This window comes from Panthera leo, chromosome D2 (genome assembly GCF_018350215.1).
Source record: "Panthera leo isolate Ple1 chromosome D2, P.leo_Ple1_pat1.1, whole genome shotgun sequence".
In the NCBI taxonomy this organism is placed as follows: Eukaryota; Metazoa; Chordata; class Mammalia; order Carnivora; family Felidae; genus Panthera; species Panthera leo.
Genome location: NC_056689.1, coordinates 66175916 through 66195757, shown reverse-complemented (window position 1 = coordinate 66195757; position 19842 = coordinate 66175916). Strand labels below are relative to the sequence as shown.

The 19842-nt window shown below is 38.0% G+C and overlaps 1 long non-coding RNA gene across 1 annotated transcript in view; it reads left to right on the top strand.

The window, feature by feature from the left end:
* Positions 1–17109, top strand: part of LOC122202136 — a 107791-nt gene extending 90682 nt beyond the window's left edge. Inside the window, exons 6-7 of the long non-coding RNA XR_006194480.1 lie at positions 4261–4366; positions 17001–17109. This is a non-coding gene — a long non-coding RNA (uncharacterized LOC122202136). The remainder of the gene's footprint in view (positions 1–4260; positions 4367–17000) is intronic.
* Positions 17110–19842: the final 2733 nt, after the last annotated feature.

Genomic DNA, 19842 nt, shown 5'->3' with positions numbered 1-19842 from the left:
TCAACTTCTTTTTGCTTAAGGTAAAAAGCTCATAACATGCTGGAAAAATATATTAGAAATGAGTGCAAACCGTCATCGAGACTTTTGCTCTTGTGTTTATGCCTGAGGCCTTTTTATTTGATCATTGTTTTATTAATGGACTTGAACCAATGAACAAGCTGGGGAAAGCTGTAGTACCTGTGGCATAAAGTATATCGTTGGAGGAATGACTTTTTTTTTTTTTTTACATTCATGTGTAATACATCATGGGAGTCAATTTAGCATGGGTAGCTTTAATATATGGTTGAGGGCTAGGAAATTTTTCAGGGAAGCAAGCGCAGCCAAATTAATCCATACTGAAAGAAGAAATTCACCGGAGAGAAGAGTTCTTCTCTAATATATATTTGGTTATTTTATTATATCCAAAGTTCTATTCTCAAAGGGTTGTTACACAAAAAAAGAAATAGTCCGTCATTTACATAATATGTGAGAGCCTATACATTAGATCAGGAAATAGCTTATCTTGTTAATTGTACGAGTGTAGGCTTTGAGACTTCTAAAAAGACAGATACAGGTGATCTCCAACTGAAGATTTTTTTTAGCTTTACAATGGTGCTCAAGTGATACACATACAGTAGAAATCATAGTTTTAATTTTGAATTTGGATATTTTCCCGGGTTAGTGGTATGAATTTAGTAGAAACCACACTTAAGACTTTGAATTTGTACCTTCTCCTGGGCCATTGGTATGTGGTACAATACTTGTTTGAGATGCTGGGCAGTGACAGTGACCAGTCAGTCTTGTAATCATGTGTTAACAACCGATACACTTACAACGATTCCGTACTCATACCACCATTCTGTCTTTTACTTTGAATGCAGTATTCAATCAATTTTATGAGGTATTCAACCCTTTATTATAATATAGGCATGTGTTAGATGAGTTCCCTCAACTGTAGGCTAATGTGAGTTTTCTCAGCATGTTAAGGTAAGCTATGGTAAGCAACGGTATTTGGTAGGTTAGGTGTATTAAATGCATTTTTTTGTAGGAGAATTTTTTATGTTTTATTTATTTTTGACAGAGAGAGAGAGAGAGAGAGCGAGCGAGCACAGGGGAGGAACAGAGTGGGGGGGGGGGGCACAGAATCCAAAGCAGGCTTCAAGCTCTGAGCTGTCAGCACAGAGCTCAACCCTGGGTCTCGAACTCGTGAACTGTGAGATCATGACCTCAGTTGAAGATGGATGCTTAACCAGCTGAGCCACCCAGGCACCCCATATTAAACACATTTTTGCTGAGGACATTTTTAATTTACAATGAGTTTATTGGAAAGTAACCCAATTATAAGTCAAGGAAGTGGAAGACCTGTACTACACCATCACCCTGGTGATGAAGGAAGGTATATAGAGAAATTCAGTTAATTTTTTTTAATCCCCTTTGGAGCTGGCACTTACAAAGCAAGTGTTCAGTAACTAATAAATGCATGAAAGAGTGGAAAGGAAGTGAAGATGAGGAAAGCATATGATGGATGGTGCTCAGAGACACAACTCATATGCATGATATATGACTATAGAGCAATTATTTGACATCAGGATTTTGATATATGAAGTGGCTATATTTCAGGTATCACACTTTCTTCTACTATATATCAAACCCACATAATTTACATCTGGAAGGAATTTTGTAGATCATTCACTTTAATCCCTATAGTTTACATATGAGAAAAAGGCTCAGAGAAATTAATAATGATAAAATTTTACCCTTTTGGATAACAGAAGAGCTGGAATTAGAATGTAGATTTTTCTGGCATTTCCTTCAATACACAGATTTTTTTCTCCCAGATAATTTGAGCCTACAACTACCAATTAATAGAATATAATGAAATAAAATGTACTTTTTCCCCAACTTTATTGGAAACCACTTGTCACTTCCCAGCATCTCAAGGAAGTATTGTACCACATATCAATAGCCCGGGAGAAGATACAAATAATAATCAAAGACAAATAACTCAGTGTGAAAATAGACAATGGATTTGAATAGCTATACAACCATATAAGATATAAAAATGGCCAAAAAGCACATGAGAAGATGCTCAACATTATTAGTCAGAAGGAAAATACAAACAAAATCCAGAAACTACAACTTCATACCTCTAGGATGGCTAAAATAAAGAAGACGGACAATAACAAGTGTTTACAAGGATGTAGAGATACTGGAACTCTCATGTACCACTGGTGGAAATATAAAATGGTGCAGCCACTCTGGAAAATAGGTTATTAGTTCCTTAAAATGTTGAATATGAAGTTGTCATATGACCCCAGCAATTCTACTCCTGGTATATACTCAAGAGAAATGAAAATATGTCCACACAAAAATTTGTACAGAAATGTTCATGGAAACATTAGTCATAATAGTAAAAAAAAAACCAGAAATAACCTAAATGTCTATGAACTGATGAATGGATAAACAGTATGTGGTATAACAATACAGTGGGATATCGTTCAGCAATCATAGGGAGTGAATTACCGATACGTACTGCAGCATAGATGAATCTTGAAATTATACTAAGGAAGGAAGCCAGACACAAAAGTCACGTATTGTATGATTCTATGGAAAATAAAGAAAGACCACCCAAATGAGAATAAGCAAAGCCTGTTTATTCAGTTTCCTAAGGCAAGGGAGGCAGCCACCATCACTTGCATTTGGCAGAGAATCAAAGGCAAGAAGAGTGGGAAAACTTTATAATGGAAAAAAAGGATGGTTTCAGGTAGCTCTGATTGGATGCTGTTGATATAAGAAGTCTTAGGTAGGCTAACTAGAAGTAGGGCATTCTAAGTAATTGATTAGGGATAAATATTTGGTATTCTCTGGTTGATCTAAGTTGGAAATGGGAGCGAGAATTAGAAAAGTGTCAGTTTTTAATCATGTCCTAGACATTTTGGGCCTATTGTTATGGTGTTTATTGTCTGACTTCCTCAACTGGTTACTTTAGGTAGCAGGTTGACTTTTTTGGACTGAGAGTTCTATATTTATACTGTATATTTATATATAGCCTGAAGGGTGTATTTAGTCTCACCCTTCATTATGTGAAATGTCCGGAATAGGTAAATGCATTGAGGTAGAAAATATATTAGAATTTGTCTAGAACTGGAAGGGTGAGGTAGGGAGTGATTACTAATTTAATGGGTATAAGATTTCTTTTCAGGTTCCAAAATTAGATTATGATTGTGGCTGCATAATTCTGCAAATATACTAAAAGTGACTGAATTATATACTTTATATGGGTGAAATTTATGTCATTTAATTTATCTATCAAAAAAGCTTTTAACGTAACTCACTGATGGTTTTTTATTCATTTGAAATGATAATATTTTGAATGTATTTGGTTAAAAGTATTTATAATTAAAAGTAATTTCAACTTCTGTTTATTTTTATTAATATGATTATTAGAAAATTTAAAATTACACGTGTGACTAACACTTAATTTTTATTTCACAATTCTTATCTAATAAGAAGTCAGGCATTTAAAAAGTAATTACAAGTGTGAAGAGTGTTATGGAAGGGAAAGTTTTGTAGGTTCTTTGATTCTATTATTTTTGCTTTTTGTAAACATAGATGAAGAAAAAGGAATTTCTAAGGATTTTTTAGGAAGATATAGGAGCAAAAACATATACCTTTTCTTTCCTGGTTTAGAACTCCTTTCTTCCATCTTATAACTACCTTAATTGTAATGAAAGAACTATAGGTTTTGATAGGTTGTTAACTTCAAAGATTATTTTTATCATATTGAGACTGATGAAAGCCATGGACACTCTTCTCAAGTTGGGGGCTAATACATTTATGAACGATGATGAATTCTGTTGCTTTGTATAATATCCATGCACACTTTTGGTAAAAGCAGGTGAACATTTTTTTTTTTTTTTTTTTGGTAGGGGAAAACATCCTTCCCCCTTATGACTTGGAAGTGTGGGATAAGGGATACTTCCTTTTCCAGTCACACTGATTCGTTCAAGAATGAATGCTTTACTTTACTTGGCCTAATCTGGAGATTTAAGGAAGCAGAAATCTCTCCTCTGCTGAACTCAAAGCAGGAAAAGCCTAAAACAGAAGATTTTGAGGGCGATCACCTGGAGGCAGGTGACCTGCAAGGTGAAAAATAACAGAAACCCTTTAATATCACTTCAGCCTCTAGATCCAGCTTTAAACTAATTTGTCAGTTAAGGAAATTGATACATTTGTTTTTTTGGCTAAGCTAATTTGGGATGGATTTTCTGACATTTACAGCAGAAAGAACACTGGTTGTTATCCAGACTAAACACAAGTGAGATTTACAGATATCATTCAGCACATCCATGAGCTTTATCTTGAGGATCCCTGGAGTATATCATTGGTAAGCTGGGAGGATTGTTTTGTGGGCTTTGAGCAATGTATAATTAATCAACTCAAATTTTATATTTTCTTTGTGAATAATCCTGTGTGCTTGTTTGGGAAGGTTGGAACTTTTAAATCAAGAGTGCCATATCTTTTCTTTCTCTTGTGGGGGCAGGGAAGTAATTGCCAATCACATCCTATAATTAATTGAGTGGTTTTTCACTTAGACTTTATCAAAAAAACCCATTTGTTTATAATGTGATGGTCCTTGGACCACACTTTGAGAATACTGAAATAGGAATACATAGTTTTTATCTTTTCCCATACTCTTCCTCCAACTCTCATCCTGTATAACCTCAGAGTCACTATCAGAATTTGGTTTGCATATCAAATTAAGTTATAGGTGCAATAAAGTAACTTCTAGGATTTTATTTGCATAAGGTTCTCTGTGAATAATATTGAGAATTTTGAGGAATATTTGGGTCTGTGGCAAATTATGTCATCAGAGTTTGTGGAAACTGTGATATGTGTGTGATTTTCTCCTACTTTATGAGTGAGGGGGAAAAAGGACTTTTGTAGCATAAGAGCTTAAACCAAAGTGGATTCATAAGCATCTATCTGACCTGGGGACAGGAGTCATCTGATATACAGTGGGAAGAGCGCATGTGAATTCAAAGACCAGTTGCATCATCATATCAATTACTGGGGTGCCTGGGTGGCTCAGTCTGATAAGCATCTGACATCAGTTCAGGTCATGATCTCATGGTTAGTGAGTTGGAGCCCCGCATCAGGCTCGCTGCTGTCAGCATAGAGCTGGCTTCCTGGCTTCAGATCCTCTGTCCCCCTCTCTTTCTGCCCCTCCCCTGCTCATGATCTCTCTCTTTCAAAAATAAATAAACATTAAAAAAATAATATCCATTACTACTGGGTTTGCACTAGGGCTATGCTCTAGCTGCTCTGTGGAAACAAGTACATGAGATCTGTCCAAGTTCTGGGGACCTAATAGCTTTTTGAAGGTTTGCGTGAGGAGAGAAACATTGCAGATTTCATACAATAGTCACTGAAGGTATCCACTGCAGGAAGCTGCTACCCAGCTGCTTGATGTAAGGACTAGAAAGCCACAGCTAAAATCTCCTGGGAGCACTTGCTGGGCATTATCACAATTATTTATTAAGCACTATCTGTATTCAAGGATTTTGCTTACTTCAAGAGCATAGCCAAAGAAGGTAGGACATGGCTCTTCTAAGAGATCTTGAAATCTAGAAGCAGATTGAACAGTCTTGAGTGCCTCACCTATCCACTGGAGCTAATAATATCTGTCCGACAGTGATTCTTGTGAAAAGTGAATACTGTAATCTTTTATAATATAAAACACTTAGTTCTGAAACATGGTAAATTCTCATTCTCCTCATTGTGAATCAAGAGATACGGAATAATTTACATGCTCTTGATAGGAGAAGAGTTGGACAACCATGATCAAGATGTGTGGTTCAGTTACAGGAAAGGGAGACAGGGGCACAGTGGGCTCTTGGGATTGTCTTTGTTTTCTCTTAGATTCCGTAAGGATTCCCTTAGGATTTGACGACTCCTTCATTCACTCCCAGATATTTTCTCAGTTCAAATGTGTGTGTGTGTGTGTGTGTGTGTGTGTGTGTGTGTGTGCGCGTGCACATACATGTAACCCCTAAAAAATTATAATTGTTTACTTGGCAAGTTTTCTAAATGTGACTGGGATCCAAATATGTGACTTAGATGGTCCATTTTCCTAGGTGACTGACATTTATTTAGCCCTCATTTGATGCCAGGTGCTGTATTTAGAATACTTTATTTCATGCAGTGTTTACATAAACTATGCAACAGAAGTATTATTATCCATATTTTAGAGATGAATTAGGTGAATGAAGCTAACTTTTCTAGTCACATAGCTGACAATTATTAGAGCTGGAATTTAGTCCTAGCCATCCATTCCAGAGACCGTATTCCTAACCCTTTACTTTTATGATACCTTGATAGATAGTCTAAGGTTCTCAGAGCATTTAGTATTATTTTTTAGTTAGTGAGTCAGCTCTCAACCTCTTGGGCTATTCCTGATTTTATAGATACAGAGTAAAAGAAATAGAAGATTTTGTAACACCTTAATTAAAACTGACCCCTATCCCCTGAAATACAAGGATGGTCCACCCACATCTGCCACCTACTGCTGCCATCTACCCATTGTCATCTCCTTAGTTAATCCCAGACTGGGTTAGCTTCAACATCAAAAGATTTCAGCTTACCCTCTCTGCCCCTGGAATCCTGTGGGTCATTTAGATGTGAATCAGTTGGGAAATTAAATTAAATTAAGTTAAAATGTACATCTCTAGGTCCCACTCCTGGAAATTCTGAAGCAACTGGTCTTGTTGGTGCCATAAGCATCTGCTTTTGTAAATGCCTCCAGTGTTTCTGACTTGTTTTGGGATCATGATGAGACATATTGTTGTATATAGATGAATTTGTCAGAAAATGTGGTCTCTGTCCTTAAAATTAGAGTTGTGTTAAAATACACAGACAGAATACTAATATGAGTGGATATAAATGATGAAATTTATATAAATTTTAATATATACAAATTTAAATATATCTATTCCTTTTCTGATATTAACTATGTGATCTCTTCTAGTTATAGACATCTAACTTGCCTACTGAGACCGTTTTATCTTTTTCAAAGTATTTTCACATCTTAATTTAATCATTTGGCATCTAAGAGATCCAAATGAGGAGCATGTGTATCATTCTCCATTTTACAGCTGAGGAAATTGAGGCAAGCAAGGTTAGATGGTCTTTCTAGGTTAATTAGGCTTGTAACTGTTAACTGTGACTGTGTTAATGCCACAGGATGCTTCCTTAAATTGCAATCAGAATAGTCTCTTTATTTACATTGAGTTCTACTCCTGAAACCCGTACTACACAGTATGTAAACTAAATTGAATTTAAATAATAAAAAAAGAATTGTCTCTACTAGATAGAGACCTCTTTATTATTATTTTTAAAAAGTTTTAAGTTGCTTTTTTAAGGTTTATTTACTTAGAGAGAGAGAGGGAAAGAGAGATCATGAGCAGGGGAGGGGTAGAGAGGGGGAGAGAGAGAATCTCAAGCAGGCTCTATGCTGTCAATGCAGAGGCCAATGTGGGGCTTGAACCCATGAACCATGAGATCATGACCTGAGCTGAAGCCAACTGTTGTATGCTTAACTGACTGAGCCACCCAGGCTCCCTGATAGAGACTTCTTTAAAGGCTGTCCTCTAATTCCCAGGACAGTGGGCATCTACAATGTCTTGGGTAAAGGAGAGTGTCATCTAAAGGTACCTTGGGTAAGAGGCTCACAATGAGACCATATTCAGAGAAATCCTTCTACAAGTAGTACACACTGCTTTTGATGTCCACAGCTCTGTCTTTATTGTCCTCGGTCAAGTCCTAGCCAGAAGATAAGGAAGAGATCATGGAGAGAGTTCAGAGATCCTCTAGTCCAAACCACCCATTTATTCACAAACACAGAGCCCAAGAGACAATGCATATTCTGTGTATAGTGGCCACAGTGAGTTGATGACAGAGCCAGTGCCAGGATGTCTGTCTCCTGAAGCTCCACAATAGAGTGGAATGAACCTTGGGATGGGAGTCAAACAGACTAGGCTTCAAAATTTGCCTTTGTCCTTCACTGGGTTTGTGACTTTGGGCAAGTCACTTAATATCTCTGAACCTCAGGCTCTTCATCTGTGAAGTGGGAATAATAATGCAAACCCTAAGGACTAGTTTTTCAAATTACTGATATTTCAAAGCAGCTGGCCTGATTCAGGGTAGTTCTCAGTGAGTGAAGGTGTTCTTTCTTGTCCCATTTCTCTTTTGATTCAAAGTTCATTTTTCAGGCCAAGTCTAACACCAAATAACGTACTCTATGGCTCTTCTATATGTATCGTGTTTTAGATACTGCCACTTTTGTAAAAGAATATCCTACTACATATTCATAAATGCAAATCAGACTCCAGGACTACAGCTTTTGACTCTGCAAATTTATATCTAGATATTAACAGAAATTTGTGCAAATGGTGCTGGATTATATTAGCCAGGAGCAGGAGGGAAAGTGGACGGTGAACACCAAATAAACCTTTCTTTATGCTTATTTTTGGTCTTGGGAGTAGAAGAAGGAAGTAGGAATCTCTGTGGGATGGACTCCTGCGGAGTCACCAGCACCCCAGGATTGTATATGCCATTAGGCAGGGAGTGTTGCTACTTTATGCACTACACTTTGTGCAGCAGCTGGCACATAATAATATACAATTACTAGTACAATACACAGTTAATATGTATTGAGAAAAGCAATCCCTAAATTTAACTTTTAATAATTTCCCATGTTCTGTTTGTGGCTCATTTATTTCACTTTGATTAGTTTTATCCCTCCAGCTATGCTGTAGCCTCTCCAAAGGCAGGTTCTGGTAAAATTAGTCCTAAAAGTACCTCCAATTTGTAAAATATCTACTTCTAGTAACTGGTCCTGTGGGACACACACCACAAACAGAATCCTCCCCACATTTTTATTAAGTTGATCATTATTCCCATATGACAGATGAAGAAACAGGGAGATTAAGTAACTTGCCCATGGTCACACAGCCTGTTTAGAGCCAGTGGTTGAATCCAAGGCCCGTATTCCTCACCACCATACTTCTCTATCCCACTCAATGTGTTTCAGAGAATTTGCACGTTGCAGGTATTGAATATGAACCATGATCAGCAGAGCTGGGTAAGGTAAAAATCTGACGTGGACAAAGTGTTTTTTTCTGTATTTGCATTCTGGGGTGCATTATGCTCTTCTAGAGCTGTCCGTGGTGCTGGCTCCCTATTGCCAAACCCTATTCAAGCCTGTCTGTCCCAGGAAGTACCTTCTCCCTAATTCTTTTCATGAAAATTTGCTTTGTTGTATTTTCTTAGCTGTCATTTATAAAGCGTTTATGCTGAATCTGTATTATAATTTTATAGGGTATATTATTTAATTCCACACTAACCCTAAGAGACAAGTTTTATTACTATTTCCATTAAAGATGTAGAAACTGAGGCTCAGGAATTTTAAGAAATGAGATTAAGACCATAGGAATATAACTTATTCCTTTGACCTTCTATTTGTTTTTCGTTCCTGAGTCCAAATCCTAAATGCATAATGATTGGGCTATTGTACTAACCATATCGTAGGGCTATACGTTTTGAAGATTTCAAATGATGCCTCACATTTGATCTTAATACCAGATCCAAAGGAAGGAAACATAACCATGATTAAAAAAAAAACTTGAGGGGGGTCTGGGTGGCTCAGTTGGTTAAGCGTCTGACTTTGTCTCAGGTCATGATCTCGTGGTTTGTGAGTTTGAGCCTTGCGTCGGGCTCTGTGCTGACAGCTCAGAGCCTGGAGCCTGCTTCGGATTCTGTGTCTCCCTCTCTCTCTACCCCTCCCCTGCTTATGCTCTGTCTCTCTACCCCTCCCCTCCTTATGCTCTTATGATCGTAATTAAAAAATTTTAAAAAAACCTTGAATGATAATGAGCAGCAAGTAAAAGTCACAAGGATGATAGTCCTTAGTGTCCTATTTTTACCAAGCACTGCCCTTCGTCCCTTCCCTGCTGCACAATACAACCGTTGATGTTGCACTTGGCATTTTATCAGAGGCCTTTCTACAAACCAGTGTCTGAAGGTGGAGATTAGAGAGCCCAGAGCCACAAGGAAGATATTTTGGCACAAAGAATATCTTTGATGTTTCTTTAGTCTTACCAAAAGGCTGTTGCATTGCTAAAGGCCAACCTTCTCTTTAACCCACATTAAACTGATGCTAGACTTGGGTTACATTGGAAAGAGATTAAGAAATGTAGTCTTGTAGAGTCCTGGAGAGTTTGGAAATCAAGACTCAACTTACTCGTTATTAAGAAGCATTTATTGGAAGCTCAACATTTCCTTTTATTTCACGTCTATGTCCTTTGGCATGCTAAATTAAATTTAAATATTTTGATTAAAATTGAATATAATTCAATTCTGTTGAATTAGATTTATTCAATATAGCTATTTTTCCACTTATGGATGTATTCTAAATGAATAGAAAGACAGTATAAATGATGTTCAACAAATGGTTTCCCCTCCTTGGGATGTGAAACTTTCAGTGGTTTTATTTTAACTTTATTTTTTTGGTATGCTTTTATATTACATACTTATTAAAAGTTAAAAAAAAAAACTTTTGTTTTAAGAAATGATTGCTAAAGAAAAAACTGTGTATTTGTTTCCTGTGGCTGCTGTAACTACCACTATTAAACTACCACTATTAAAACAACTGAGATTTATTTTCTCATAGTTCTGGAGTCCAAAAGTCTGAAATCAGTATCACTGGGTCTAAATGAAGGTGTCGCAGGGCCATTCTTCATCTGGAGGCTTTAGTGGAGAAGCTGTTCCTTGTCTCTCTTAGTTATGATGACTCCTGGTATTGCCTCAGTCTTCAAGACCAGTATCTTTAAATTTTCTCTGCTCCACCTTCACATTTCCTTCTTCTGTATGTAATCACATTTTCCTCTGTCTCTAATAATGATACATGCTATTGCATTTAGGGCCCAGCCAGATAGAATGACCTTCTGATCTCAAGATCCTTAACTTAAAACATCTGAAAAGTCTTCCATGTGAAGCCATATTTACAGATTCTGGGATTAGTACATGATGTTTTTGGGGACCATTATTCAATGCACCATAAGTGGTTTCCAAAGGGAGAATGGCAACCAATGAAGATTTCATACCTGCTTTTTAAATGGATTCATGCAGTGTGAAGCCCCAATTTCATGCCCTGCATCAGCTGTGTGTCTATAATTAGATGAATGTATGGCCAGTTTACCTGGGATGGTTCTAGTTTAGACTATTGCCTATAGAATTCTTAATACTAAATATTAATACATCTATTAATACTAAAGATTAATACTAAAGATTAATACATCTTTACTCCCAGTAGTGTTTTGGTTTATGTAATAAATTATATAGCCACCCTCCATATGCTGTTGCATATATTCACAAAATCAGCTCTTTTAGTTTTATTGTAATTATGATCTTGGGGACAGAGAACCTTACTAGGGACAAAGTGGGGTCACCAAATTCCACCATATACTTCTTCTAAAAGAAGCTGCCAAGTGATAATGAGAAGGCTCTAGCCCAAGTCTCTCTTTAGTGGGTGTGAGGATATGTGCAGGCAGAGTAGCTGATATTAGGGATTTAAGCTGCTGCAGACTCTTTTGTTTTCACTTGCCCTTATAATAGTGTCTGTAATTACAGGGCAAGGGCAAGGGCATGTATCTGCTGATGTTCTCTGCTAGGCCACATGGCCATAGGAAAACTTGGCATCTTCTCTCTCCACCATGACTATCAGTAAATTTGCTTGACACTTGGATGGCCTCTGGGTACACACTCCTAGAGGGCTGATGCTCCTTCCATGTTAATATAATCTTCTACCTTTTAATTCATATTAAATGAATTCATATGAATTGTTAGTGAAATTTAAGAATAAGTACAGGCTCTGGTTGGAATGCCCTGGGAAGGACATCTCCAGTCTCTTCCACTGCAGATCATTTGTATAAATGACTTGATTTCAAACAGTTTTACTTGATTTTTCTCTCTTTCTTTTCCTTTCTACCATATTTCCTTCCTTCCTTCCTTCCTTCCTTTTGCTAAATACCCTATCTATTAATGGTTTAATTTAGATACTATTAGACCTCCTTTGTAGGTAAGGAATCCTAGACTCAAATATGTTAAATAATTTACACAAAGGTTACTCTGATATAGGCTGAGCTCACAATCCAACTTATCCATGTGACTCTGGAGTCCACACTATTAATAATTCTAGCCTATTCCTTATCTCCAAAACAGGTAATCAGTTTTAAAATGGACTTTACAAGCTGTAAGTTTCAGGGAGGACATCTGTGTACTAACAATGGTCAGAGCTAGTTGTCTGGAAGCTATTGTTGGGTTAAGAGAGAACCAGGCTCACTGATAACAATGAGATCAGAGAACACTAAATAATAGAGGCCAGTTGGTAGCAATTAGCCTATAGGCCAGGATTTAAGGAAGGGACAGAAAAGTCCAAGGAGACTAATAAGCAATTGAAATAAAAGTGTGGAAACTGGAAAGGAAGGCATCCTTGGTAGCTTATGTAAAGGCTCTCATCTCTGGTAGCAAGAGGAACAGAAAGCTGAGAACCAGGTACTAAATCAGAGTGGCTAAGCTACAGAGATTAAAACCCAACCAAGATAGGTCTGTTTTGCTGAGAACTACAGGGAAAGAGTGGGACTCTTTCAAAGAAGATCTGGCTGCCCCAGGTTCTAGCCTACAGACTATCTAGTTGTCACCTCTTCAGGATGTGCCTTACTGAAGACAGCCACCTCCCCTAAAGATATGACCAAAAGCCCAGCCATTTTGACCCAACAAGGAACAATTCAGACAAGCAAATTGTATTCCAGCGCTTCCAGTGGGGTTAGCCAAGGTCTTATATGACCTGGTTTGCAGTTAGACTTTTCTCTCTTACCAATCTCACTTCCTCCAACACTCTTCCACAAGTGTTTATCCCTAGAAGGTGTATAGCATGCCAAACTCGATCTTATCATCTGCTTCTGGAATACCAACCTCCAATAGACCCTGAGAGTCCTCAGGCCCAACTCTCCTCTGGACAGAATTAATATTCTTCCTTCCCCCATGCTATGAAGAAATTCTTCAGTCAGAAGGATAGAATATCCTAGATAAGCAAGAAAGGGGGACCCTCTTAAGATACACCTGTTGTATACTAGGCCTATTGCTAGGAATGATGTGACTGACCATTTGGAGACCTCATTTCTCTTTTCCTTAATTAGGTTCTGGTGCCTAAGCACTGATTTCTGGAAGCAGACAGATGGAATATAAACTATAGAGAGCTCAGTTGGCTAAGCATCCTTGAATTTTTGTTGGCTTACTCACACAGTGAAGTGTGTTAGATCAAAATGTTCCCAAATCTAACACCTTCAGAATGCTTGATCACCAGCTGCCAAATTTGGGAACAAAAATATCACTGCTTCCCAGTCTTTTGGGTAATATTCATTAACCAATTCTGGAGAATCACATGGCTCTGAGTTTTTTATCCACCCATCCTGACCACTGAAACATGTGAGAGCAAAGCACAGTCCAGCTGGGCAGTTGCCACAGCTGCCTGGGTTGGTGTTAGTTGCTTTAAAAGGAGGAGTCCTCTAAGAGGGGAAGGAATCACAGATGCTCCATACCATTTCTGTCTTGGAGAACGACGATCCTAACAACCTTGCTGTCCTCTACACAAAGTGCCACACGGAGAGGTGTGTGTCATCTTTAGAGCTGCTACTATTTATAGCATTGAGTCAGATTTCATAGGTCTCTATGTGACAGATTTAATGTCCAAAAAGTTCTGGGGAAAATTTATCCAAAAGGTCTGGAGATGAAAGAATTTGCCTGTCTGCAAAGAGGAGTGAGTGAAACATTTCCGCACAGAGTCTTCAGCAGGTTATAATCCATAAATCTGTCAGCAATCTTTACTCTTCATGTGTGTGAAATTATGCAAGCTTCTTTTTTTCTTTATTGTCAATTGAATTATGCACTCTGTACTATAGATAGATCAACTCTTCCTAGGCAGCTAACTGAGCTGCTGGAAGATCAGGATGTGTTTTATTTTTATGTCATCCTGCTCTGATTCAGTGTTTATGGTGACATGTAAACAGATATCAAGTTAAAAAAAAGGATCCATATTAAATGTAAACTTCCATCATGACCAATGAGATGTAATTGGTGCTATTGACAACACTCTGGCCTGCATTGATTTTCCTATCAGCCTGAAATCTGATGACAGCCTTTTTTCACTCCAACTACTTGGTTATGAACGTTTGCAGAGGAAAAATTATATAAATTATAAGTTGCTATATGTAGCCATGCTACTTTTCCAAAATAAGCAAACTTGGACACACATTATGTACTACAACAACATAATAATCACCACTTAGTGACTGTTAGTTAAGTGGGGTTGCCTTGTACTGCTCTTTAGAGACCTTACTCTACTTGCCAGTTTTTTGCCCAGAAGGAAAAGCACATTTTTCTTATTCTCGTAAAGGTAGTATGGGCTTGAGGAAGACTTGCTACTGGGTGCCCACGTGTAGAAATTTAATGCACTATCACATTTAATTTATGTGAACTCATATAAGGTAAATATTATTACTCACAATATACAGCTGCAGAAAATAAGTCCCATAGGAATGATACAAATCAGCCATGGTCAGGGGGCCAGTCACCAGAAGACTCCTTTCAAGTCTTGGGAAACTGCAGAGTCCTGGCTTATTTCCCCTCAGTTTCAAGGTCTGCACTGCACCACAGAGAAGCCTTTCTATGGAAAGGAGCTGTGGCTTTTCGTTAGTCAGATTAGATACCAGTTGGTTTATCTGCGACTCTCCCAAGCTGTTGTAGACACTACAAGAAGCTTCACTGCCGTGGGCCGCCCTGCAGTCACCAATCCGTCCACAGCCCAGGCCCTGCCACTTAGGCTGGGATAGCTCAGCTTCCAGCAGATACTTTTGCATATAGTTTTCCTGGATAATCCCAAAGCATTAGCAAGCATGAAGTGAAACTTTAGAAAAAAAGCTTTGCTTAGAAGTTGGCTCCTTCAAATCTTTTCTTTTACAATTAATATAGGGGTTCTGATCTATTTGGAAAGACAGGAAAATAGGTTAAAATGAAAGGATTGGAGGAGGAGCCATGGAAAAACTAAAGAGAGATTTCATGGGAATCTAGAAAGAGCTGAGTCTCAGAAATGTCAGCAACAGAACCTCCAGCACAGCCCCAGAATGTGGCTGCTCTCTCAGCTTACTTCCTTACGTGTGATTGCTCTGAACTAATTAACTTGCTCTTGGTCTGCAGCCTCTGGGACTTCTTTATGACTATGTGGTATAAATGGGCTGGTAATCTCCACTTTCATGGACTTCTGAGTTCTACCATTTGGGATTGGAATTTCCCTGTGTTCAAATTCCCAATAGAAGCATTCTTGATTTTGAGCCAGAAACTGGCCAGTCCACAGACAGGCAACTTCTAATCTCAGATATTTCCTTTGGGCTATGATGGGAGAGGGTGAATAGCAACGGGGTCATCTGGTATAGCACGCACTCTCCAGGGTATAGTGGCTGCCATTCTAGATAGTAGCAGGGCTTCAGCCCCTGCACATTAGCTCTGAACTTACTTCATGCTCTTGTTCCCTCCCTCTGCTTCAAACATCTTCCTCTATCTGTTCCCCTTGGTGGCAGATTCCAAGGGCATCATTCCTTTTTCTGGCAAGCTTATTGGATTGGCAATAACATTGTAAGTGATCCTCTAAGCTCTGATGTGGTACTCCTTGAGATGCTGTTTCCCGTTCACATTACTGAGCCCCATGGGATTATACCCAGTTTTGATCTTTTTCCTGTAAGGTTTTGCTTATTACTACTATTTCTACTACTACTAACACGTAAGAGAATTTACAAAACATCAAACACTGTTATGTTGTTTTTATGTATCAGCTCAGTCAACTTCATGAAAACAGTATGTGGTAGCTAATAGTGTTCCCATTTTGCTGATAATAATATGAAGTTTTGGTGAAAGTAACTATGATACCCAAGGAAGTGCATTTTCCGGACTGTGTGCCAGGTGCATCAGACTCTAGAGTTTATACTCATAAGCACAACACGGCCCTTGTAAATGACTTAAAACTGGTGGTTAATATCTAATGAGTGTCCTGTTCATGAGGAACAATCTTACTGTTTCTTCATGTGAAATATACATCCAAGTCTTATCTTTTCAACTAGACTTTGAACCTATTATGGGCAGGAACCATAGAATGCATGTCTCTAGTCTCTTCTGTAACACATTCTAGTTGGAAGCACAGATAAAGCTCAAATGTACTTACTGTGTGTCTGTACCTGTATTTAAACAAATTTTAATGTTTATTTTTGAAAGAGAGTGTGAGCAGGGGAAGGGCAGAGAGAGAGGGAGACATAGAATCTGAAGCAGGCTCCAGGCTCCAAGCTGTCAGCACAGAGTCTGACACAGGGCTCGAACTCACGAACTGCAAGATCCTGACCTGAGCTGAAGCCAATGCTTAACTGACTTAGCCACCCAGGAACCTCTGTACCTACATTTTTATTCAGCTTTCAGTTTCATCAAAAATAAGCCATAGCTAAATTTATCTTCTGCTCAACTCCAGTATTGACTTTTCAAAGACAAGAAGATTTAGGGTTATTTTTCAGAGTCTCTAGACCCCTGAATATGAAAAGTTCTCAGCAATAGGGTGCCATCATTGCCTAATGTATTTATTCTGAACTGGTAATGATAGAAGCAGTACATGTGCTTGTCTGGTCCAGCTGTGCTGGTAATGATTAGCTTAAGGAAATTGCACAAGAATTAAAAACCTAAAACCAGCCAAACCAAAATAAAGAAAACACACATTTGGCCTTGTTGCACTGAGTAGTGAGAAAAACTAGCACCTGGCTACTAACCTCTCTAACCTAAAGACTCTAAAACATCTTTTTATCATTACTAACAGGTTGAAACATTGAAATACTCTTCTTTATGTTCTCCCAACTCTGCTACCTTCCCAGCAGGTGGACTGGAGCATGTTTGGATCTCTCGGTTCCATGACTGCCAAGATAATGGCATGAAAAACACAAGAATAGCACAGACCATTGGCTGATGTTTCTCCATCCTCAATTAACCATGAACTATGTCTGTGAAATGGCTTTTAGAACCAATAGATGCATAAGCATATGTGATTGCTCTTATTCTTAGAGGCCTCTTATTCACAAAGTTTGGGGGAGAATGGGAAATGGTAAAGGTAGACTAGGATCAGTGTTCACAGATTTATCCATCAACTTATCCTTAGATCATTACATTTTATTTCAACCCGTCTCTGAGCTGTAATAGAAGGGAGATTTGGAGCTGAAGATTAGGGGGGTGGTGTTGACTCTGCTAATTACCACCCATGTGACTTTAGGCTAATCATTTAGTGTTTTGGTCTCAAAATTTAAAAAAAAATAGTTTACTCACCTGTAAAATGGGGTAAAATAATCTCTATCCTATTTTTCTACATGGCCATTGTGAGGATCTGATAGGAAAATAAACACTAAAGCACTCTATAAAATTACAAAATTTTTTCGATCTACCTTACTTGTGACCAAATGGCTTAACAATGCAGAAATACTTTTTCCTGTGGTCAATTAGGACAAATCTTGACTTTTTTCTAAGGGAGCTTTTTTTCCACCTAGAAAACAGAGGGAAAAAAAAGATAAATCCTTCTATCATTATTTTGACATGTCCTTAAGTAATATGACATCTGGACTCTCCCTCTATCCTGCTCTTCATCCTATTTCCATTGTCTCAGGCTCCACAGAATGCCTGAAAATAGTCCAAAGAATATTGATACATTTCTCATCCTACTTCCATTCCTCCATACATGAAACAATTTGAATTTAAAAGAAGCCTTCACCGATGACTAAAAAGAATCTTTGGCTCATTGCAGACATGGATTTTTTAACCAGTGAATTTTTATGCCCCTCAAATCTTACCAACAAATAGAGGCTCATTGTGCTTGTGACAGATAAATAAATCAAGCCATCAGGGTTTCCTGCTTCCCATTAACCTGTGTTGGTTGGTAAGAGTATTGGTGAGTATAGCATGGCAGATCAGATCGTGGACTTCAGTATCTTACCAACCTGGGCTTTAATTCTAAAACTGTCAATCATTAGCCATGTAGCTTTGGGCAAAAAGCTTTAACATATCGAGCCACTTTCACTTAAAAAAGATGTTAGTAATAAAATCCATCTGACTAGATTGTTGTAAGGGTTGAAAGAAATATGATACTTAGCATCATGTCTGACATGTAGTATGTCCCCATAAGTCATGGTTATCTTTCCTTCCCTTCCCCTTCCTTTCCTTTCCTTTCCTTTCCTTTCCTTTCCTTTCCTTTCCTTTCCTTTCCTTTCCTTTCCTTTCCTTTCCTTTCTTTTTTTCTGATAAAACAAGAAGTGTCATAGCACCAGTGTGGCCACAGGCAGGCACATCCAACCTGCCCAACCCCAAGTAGGCTGGGCAAGATTGTGTAGACTTTGAAGTTAGTTAGTTAGTGTGTGTATGTAATCTCTACACCCAATGTGGGGTCCAAACTTACGACCCTGAGATCAAGAGTAGCATTCTCCTCCAACTGAATCAGCTAGGCATTCCTATTATAATTTCATTGCTATTATTATTTGGTCAATTATTAAACATGAAATTGATCTGAAATGATATAAATCTATGTATGTTTAGGACACTCAGCTCCCATTTTCTATTCAACTCTTCATGACCTTTGTCCGGCTTTAGGCTTTAGTTTTTCCTGGGATGACTAAACTAGAGATGGTTTTCTCAGGGGCTTCTTGAAAGTCAGGGCCTATTCTGTGGGGAGCTACCCTATTCAATAAATCAGGCTGATACCAGGGGAACATGATTGCATTAGCTCGAAACCTGGATCACGAAAGCAGAATATGACTATAGTTTAACTCATAAAGCCTATCCCTGCAAAAGAGAGCAACTTGGCTGATGATCTCTGGCAAGAGATAACTCTTTTAGTTTTCTTCAAGTAATACCTCATTTATAATTGAGATCTAAGTACATCTCCATAATCCATCACCTAATTTAAAGAAATACCTTGTTAATGAAACAGTGGTGCCCAAAATGTCTATTGATTCTAAAGGATGTAATCATAAATCAAGTGTAGTGTCACACTTAGTTAAATAAGCTAGACATCTTAAACACAAGCAAACTAAGAAAATATTCTTGGTGAAACTTTTGAAGAGCAAAATGGGCAGCTACCGAGGCCTGTGTCTCCTTGCTCAATCCACATCCTCCAATCTTGTGTAGATTTAATGTCATGGCTCAGCATGGAAAATTAAGATTAGTGCTTAATTACTTGTTGGTCTTTTATTTGAAAGAGAATTTGAATCACCTGGAAAGTAGAAGTAACTGTTTCCATGGGCACGTAGCCAAGAAAACGGATGAGATTTGTGTGAATGCTAGGGTCCCAAAGCCTTTGTATGTCATTTCTGATGGGGTGGAGAGCTCTTGGTAAAAAATCATCAGAAGAGTTCGATGGCTATGTCTCACAACTGAAATTTGGGGACCTAGTTAATGAAGGGCTCTTCAGTGCACTTGAGAAATCACTAGGCAACTGATTTTTTGAAAATGATCTTTAGACTTTTGACCAATAGAGGCAAAAGAATTTCTTTTAAAAATATATATTTATTTGAGAATGTAAAATTAAACTAATAACAATGCGGTGAATAATTACATAGGACTAGTAGTGATAAAGAACTATACAAAACTTTACATAGGTCACTTTCATTAGCTTGCTAGGTCATCCCAATCAAGCTGTGGAAGTAGGCAACATGAGATAGTGTGCTGCTCTCAGAG